This window comes from Mastomys coucha, unplaced genomic scaffold, assembly GCF_008632895.1.
Source record: "Mastomys coucha isolate ucsf_1 unplaced genomic scaffold, UCSF_Mcou_1 pScaffold15, whole genome shotgun sequence".
Lineage (NCBI taxonomy): Eukaryota > Metazoa > Chordata > Mammalia > Rodentia > Muridae > Mastomys > Mastomys coucha.
Window position 1 is genome coordinate 57,606,599 of NW_022196897.1, and position 7,766 is coordinate 57,614,364.

Here is a 7,766-nt window from a genome sequence, read left to right on the forward strand (position 1 = left end):
AAAAAAAAAAAAAAAAAAAAAAGAAAGAAAGAAAGAAAGAAAGAAAAGAAAAAGAAAAAGAAAAACCAAAAGAAAGAAAAGAAACCAGTTCTAGAATAAAGTCACTGTGATTTCATTTATAAAATAAAAATTTTACATGAAATATCCTTACATTGAGCATTATGATCATTTGATGTTTGAATGTAACTGAGCATTCGGGGCTTTCATTGTCTAAATCTGGCAGTACCGGCCCTTTTGAGTTCATAAGTTAGTAACTAGTAAAGTTGAAGATAGGATGACTTGGCAATTCTGGTTCAAGGAGATACTGCAGGAATCCTTGCTCCTGTGGGCCAGGAGATTAAAAACGTGCTCAGCATTGTTTGCAGAGGGCCCCAAACTGAAACCACCCAAATGTTCATCAACAGAGAATTGATAAACACAGTGGGACACCGCCCAAAGACCAGAATCCTCACAAACAGCACTGGTTAAAAACAACCAGTGAGAGGTGACAGCAACTTAGAAGGCTGGTAGAAAAGGGTCTCTCGTGCTCAGTATTAAGGAGACAGCATGAGCAACATGCAACATGGAGTCAGCTGAAGAAAGGGAAATAGGGGTTAGAGGGATGGCTCACTGGTTAAGAGAATATGCCTCTCTTCCAAATGATCCAAGTTCAGTTCCCAGAACCCACGATAGCTTGTAGTTGCTGGTAACTCCAGTTCCAGATCTGATGCCTCCTCTGACACACACACATACATACATACATACATACACACACACACACACACACACAGAGAGAGAGAGAGAGAGAGAGAGAGAGAGAGATATTTAAATTTGTTTAAAAAAAAACATTGAGAAAAGCAAAAAGCTCAGCTACAGTCACAGACTGAAGCTCTCAGGATGCCTGTTCTCCCATCTCAATATGCTGCCTCTGTTAGACAAATCACATTGAATTCGGAAGGACACCCACTTCAAATATGAATGGATTTGTTCTACCTGTACTGTGTAGGTCACAAAGTCACTGCTTGAAGGCTCAGGCTCCTACATCCTTTATAAAGATTGTTCTAGAAGGGGATGGAGAGAGAGCTCCATGGTTAATAGGACTGTTCTTCAAGAGGCCCTGGGTTTGACTCCCAGGACCCACATGGCAGCTCATAACTATCTATAACTTCAATCGCAGGGGATTTGACATCCTCCGTTGGCCTCCACAGGTAGCAAGGCACACACATGGTACACAGGCAGACACACAGGCAAAACAACCATACATCTATAATAACAATAATAAATACATAAATAGTAAAAAAGGTTATCCCAGGGTTTATGAATAATAGGTTGGGTTAGTGGCTAGGATGTAGTAGAACACTTGCCTAGCAGGCCCAAGACCCTTGTTTGATACCTGGTCACACATTCTCTGACCTCTCTAGCAATAGAAATGCTTTCCCTGTTTGTCAGTACAATGGAGTAGAGAAAACCTAAATTCATACACAGCAAAGAACTAGAAGTACAAGATTATCAAAATGGATTCATTTTGTCTGACATTAAAAGATCATAACCAGCTTTAGAACAGTATGTTCCCCCCCCCCCATAAAGTGCTCGGTGAGCCGCCTTCCAAGGACCTGAGGATTATATAATGTTTGCAGATACAAAGTGCAACAGATTGACAAGGCACAGTTTAACAATTTGAAAAGTAAAGGGAGGAATAGATTAAACCAACTGCATGCCAGTGTTATCACAGTTACTCATACTCTCCCTAAATTTTGCTAATTAAACCAAAATACGAATATATCACACTGGGGGAAAACAAAAATTTCTCAAATCTTGTACTAGCTCATCCTTGCTCAAGGTCCTGAGTTCAATCTCCAGGAGGGAAAAAAAACGCTTTTTTTTTTTTTTTTTTTAAAAAAAATCTTATCTTTCCCTAGCTGGACTTGAACACACATTCCACCTGCACTGTGCAGGATTGAATCAGCCGAGACTACACCTGTATACCACAGTGCCTTCTTCAACAAATCTGTCTTAATATATAGCAAAAATAACAACGTACTGTCAAAGTCAGCTTTTGTCAACTTTACACAGACCTAGACAGACTTGAGAAGAGGGAATCCCAATGGGATAATTGCTTCCATCAGGTTTGACCTGTGGGCATGTCTACAGGGGTCATTTTCTTAATTACTGATGGACGAGGGAGGGTCCAGCTCACTATTGCCGGTGCTATCCACTGGCTGGAGGTCCTGGGGGGTGCAAAGAAGCAACCTAAGAAAGCAGCCCAGAAGCAGTACTCCAGGGGCTTTGCTTCAACTCTGGCCATCAGGTTTCTGCCCTGAGCTCCTACTCTGCTATTCCTTGATGGGGGACTCTAACCTCTAAGAGGAATTAAATTCTTCCCTCCCCAGGTTGCTTTTGGTCATGGTGTTCATCACAACAACAGAAACCAAACTAAAGACACATGTATAACCACAAATACATTTAGAAACTCTGAAACAATGTGGGAATGTCAAACATACTGAGACTCTCTCCCCACCACCAGCACCTCATCCTCTTCTTGATCCATCTCCTTCTCTCAGGAAAGCAGTCCAAATGCCAGAGTAAGAAAGAGGTATCTGGGCTGCAAGGGGTACTTTGTTTTTGCATGTGGTGTAAGGTAGACGTGTAAGTTTTGAAAATTCATCTAATGGTATATTTAAAAGGAGAAAGAGAGAGAGAGAGAGAGAGAGAGAGAGAGAGAGAACCTGACACCATGATTCTAAGTGTTTTTCTCTACACCCAGGAAACAAATCTGTTGTTACAAGTATTCAATTAAAAAATTGGAAAGAAGCATTAAAAACAACCAAACAACCATCTTGTTCATATGAGAGGAAGTGAACGGTGCTTTCTTGTGGGCAGGAAAGGAGAAACCAATATCTTTAAAGATAATAAACGTACAGTGAATTGTATGTGTGATGAAATGAAAGGCACCACCATGCCAGAGTCCTCAGGCTGATGTGTATGTATCTACTGAGCTTCTATCCACTTTGGGCACTTCTTGAGTGCAGTGGTTTGCAAATGGCTTATACCCTGTATAGCCACCAATTTGGAAAACTGCTATAGACTAATAAACACGTGTAGGAAACACTTGTTGGGCACCTGCTGGGGGCAGAATATTTTGTCTAGTGCCACAGGGATGCAGAGATGGGTCACACGGAATTTAAAGGTGGTGACACCCACATCAGACGTGGATGCAGGTGGGAGAATGGGAGAATTCAGAGGCTCATACTTGAAGCTTCTTAAATGAGGAACAATTTCAGCTTTGCCTTAAAATATATCAATGCAATCTAGATCATTTCTTTTTCAAAATCCAATACTTCTTACTGGTCTACTGGGTCTATTACATTGACTGAAGGTCTTCTTTTTTTTTTCTCCTTACTTTTTTAGTTTATGTAGTCTTGAACTCTTCAATCTTTGTAGCTTTTTTTCTTATTTTTTTTTTTACCTTATATGGAGGCCTCAACACACTTTCAAATCTTCTCTAGAAATCCATCTTTAAAATATCTACTGCCCTTTCCTCTGTCTATGCACCACAAATGAGGTAGATTGGGAGAGCGCAAGAACAGGGGTGGGGAGATACAGTTTCCTTCTATGAAACTAAGCTGCTGAACTACTCAAAATATAGAAAAGAAACCTTCTAATTAAGTTAAACAAAGCATTAGTTTTATTAGTGATTAAAAAAAATCGTATCAGGAACATTCTCCCATGGGTTTGACATAATGTGATGAATCACAACAGCATGACTCACTGAATCAGAAAAAGAACTCATGATTTGGAAGATTGGAGTTGGAAAGGGTTGATGGAGATGTCTAAGACACTAATGATGAGAAGTGACTTGATCGTGCTAAGCCTAAAATGCTAATAATACAGTCAGAATGAAGTGGTATAACATAGCATTTGTACAATATACAATACATTACCATCATATTATATATTATATGCTATATATTATACATTGTATATTATATATTTTATCATGTATTTTATTGTATATTATACCTTATATTATATGTTGTATGTTATATGTTATCCATCTTTCTTTTTATTTTACTTTGTATTTGCATTTTTATGTATATGGGTGTTTTGCCTGCATGTATGTGGGTGCCTTATTTGTGTGTCTGGTCTCTCAGGGCAGAAGAGGCTGTCAGATCCCCAGAAGGAGAGTCACGGGTGGCTGTGAGTCACTGTGTGGGTGCTGAGACTCCATCCCAGGTTCTCTAGAAGAGAAGCCAGAGCTCTCAACCGCTGGGCCATTCTGTTGCTTCAGACCCCTAAATTGTATTTATAATGATGGGGTTCTTTTTGGAAGCAATTTAGCAATATGGATCAAGAATTATTTTTAAAAAGCTGGGCATAATGGTATGTGCCTTTAGCCTTAGCACTGTGGAGGCAAAGGCAGAGGGATCTCTCTGAGTTCGAGACCAGTTTGGTCCACATAGAGAGTTCTAGGTCATGGTGAGACTCTGTCTCAAAAATAAGCAAACAACACAACCAAAAAACCAAACAAACAAAAAACATTTTTTTGAAAACTGCTTGAGTTCAAAGACTGGCCTAGGCAACATAGTAAATAAGATGTGTGTGCGTGTGTGCGTGTGTGTGTGTGTGTGTGTGTGTGTGTGTGTGTGTGTGTGTTGTCGGGGAAGGGGGTATATATCATCTATCATAGTCGCTAATATTTTTAGATTTATTTGTATATGTATGAATGCTTAGCTGCATGTATGTGCATGTACCACATGCATGTCAAGTACCCAAGGAGATCAGAAAAAGGCACTGTATGCCCTGAAACTGAAGTTATTGGTGGTTGTGAGCCACCATGTAGCTTCTGGGAATAGAACCTGGGTCCTCTGCAACAGAAGCAAGTGTCTATCATGATCTTGATCTAAAACTTGTACACATAATAAGAAGACGGAAAGGAAATATACTCAACAGCGTTCTTTACATAGTGTGGCACAATGATGGTAGGTTTTTATTGCTGGCTTTTGTATTTTTTTCAGCATTTTACAAATATTTTACAAATCGGAATAGCAATTACTTTATGAAGAGAAATAAAAGCTGTGTTTTCCCCCCAAATGTTTGGGTTTGCAACCCCAGTCTCATTAATAAAGAACAGCAAGAAGAAGGGTTAACAGAAGCTAATGGGAAAAAAACAAATAAACAAAGCCATGGTGTTTCCTCTTCTGCAATGGGCAGAAGTCATTTGGGTTTTTTTATATTGGTGTGATTAAACAAAGAAAGAAAGTATTTATGAAGAGCTCTCAGGAACTTGCTGGCAGAATCAGAGGGAAGTCCACCTTCCAAACTCACAGTGGAAGCTAAGAACAAACGAAATCAACATCTGTAGAGCAAGCAGCAATCATGAAAAGAAACAGCAGGCACATGCGAAAACAGAGACAAAACCAACAGCAGCCACACCAAGCATGATAAATTTAGTTATTAAATTTAGATTCCCTATTAATAGAAAAGGCCTCTCAGATTGTGTTAAAAATTAAATCCAATACTTTGCTGCTTATAAAAAATGCAACCAAATAAAACAGCACAGCAACACTGCAACGGCAATAGGTAAAAATGTAGTAAGAAAGCAAGCATGCAACGAAGTCAAAGATAGCACCGTCAGATCAAAAGAGAATTTAAGGCAAGAAATCTTGAAAAGTCATCTTCATTTATAAACACACAAACACACACACACATACACATAAGACAGATGACAACTGACAAAACTCACAAAATGGAAAATACAATTAGCTGATCGCCAGGGTGTAGTTGTGCATGTCATGTGTCATTCAGTGAGTGAGACAGGGCCTGCTTCAGATAGAGACAACTGAATGTGAGAGGATGAAGCTGTGTCCCTCAGGCCAAGGGCCATCATCTTCTTCTTCTGTTAGCAGGAGAGCTCACATACTCATATGAGGTTTTAAAAAAAGGATGCCATGGCCAGGATCTCTCTATCTCTGCATACACAGCACTTCCTGCCACTTGCACTGACTTTGCATTCAGCCCCTGACACTTTGTCCCTCATTTGCCAATTGTGATATAGCCTACCTGGCATCTTACTGCCCAAAGAATGAAGAAGAGAAAATGAACAAGGAACTACTGTGTTCCGTTTGGTGAATTGGAAACATTTAAAATATTAATATGTGGCAGAGTGTATGGATGGGGGAGAGAATCATCATTTCAATAAGGAGCTGTATGAAATGGACTGCCACATGAAAAAATATTTTCCAGATGGATTGTGGGTAGCTCTGAATGTTAAAATATGAATTCAAAGCCAGCCCAGTCTACATAGCAAGTTCCAGGACAGCCCAGACTACATTGAGATCCCTTGTCTAAAAATTAAATAAATAAAATTAATAATAATGATAAATACGAATTTTTAAAAAGAAAATATAGTAGAAATCTTTCCATGACCGTGACTGAGCTAAGGATTTCTTTATGTGTTTTGTTTTGTTTTGTTTTGTTTTGTTTTAGATAGGTTAAAAAATTATGTAGTCCTGTCTGGCCTAGAACATAGTTTGCAGACCAGACTGACCTTGAGTTCCTAGACCAGGAAATCTTCCTGCCTCTGTCTCACAAGGGCAGGGATTATACATGTAAGTAGCTATACCTGATTTAGGCAGAGATTGTATTAAACCAAGCACTGACTAAACAAACCTGAGAGAACAACCTAACTGAATTATATAAGACCAAGAATCATCAATCCATAAGCGTCACTCTAAGCCTGAGAAAGCAAAGAGTAGAAAAAGATATCTGCAAAACATATATTAGACAAAAGACTTTTATTCAGGGTATAGAAAAAACCCCAAATCTACAAATCAAAACAGAAAAAATAAAATAATATAGTAGAAAACTTGACAAAACCTTGTCCTCATTAAAGAGAATAATCAAAATGTTAAAAAAAAAAGTGTAAAGATTAAGTTACCTGCTTTAGTTAACAGGAAAAATGTAAATTAAGGCCAAATGTGATTATGACTCACTGGAAAGCTTAAAATGAAAAAGATGAACTGTCTGTTATATTTGGAGTATGGGCAGCTCTCATACACTGGTGGAGAGGAGTTGGGTACCCCAATGGGTGGCTGTAATGGCCACAGCTAGACATAAACATTTCTGTGACTCATCAGTCCTATCTAGGTAGGCACTGAACGGAAATTCATGTTATTCAGAGGACTATACAAGAACATTCACAAACAGCACTGCTCATACTAACTCTAACCCCCTATCCCCCAGAGCAGATGCATCATGGAACATTCATACACAGGAATACCATACAGAAAAGAAAAATCTGAAGAAAAAAAAAAAAAACAGAACAATTTGGCAGTTGTTCAGTCCCCTGGGCTTGGTGTCTTCTCTCTGCACTTCCAATCTGATACTGGAGTCCTGGAGCGTTCCTGGAGAGCTCTTGGTGTTCAGTCTACACTGGAACCCTAAAGAAGTTTGATTTAATCCTGGCCACAGAAACCAAAGAGGTAAACTTAGCCAGTGAGATTGAGGGCCAGCAGGCAAGAAAGAAAGCTTCCTTCTTCCTGGTCCTTATTAAAGGACAGTTACCAGAAGGTGTGACCTGGATTTGGGGTGTGTCTTCCTGCTTCAAAAATCTGGTTAAGAAAATACAAGAGAAGTGCAGAGTTCCAAGCTAGCCAGAAATAAATATCCAGACTTGAAAGAAAGAAAGAAAGAAAGAAAGAAAGAAAGAAAGAAAGAAAGAAAGAAAGAAAGAAGAGAGGAAGGAAGGGAGAAAGAGAGGAAGGAAAGAAGGAAGGAAGAAAGGAAGG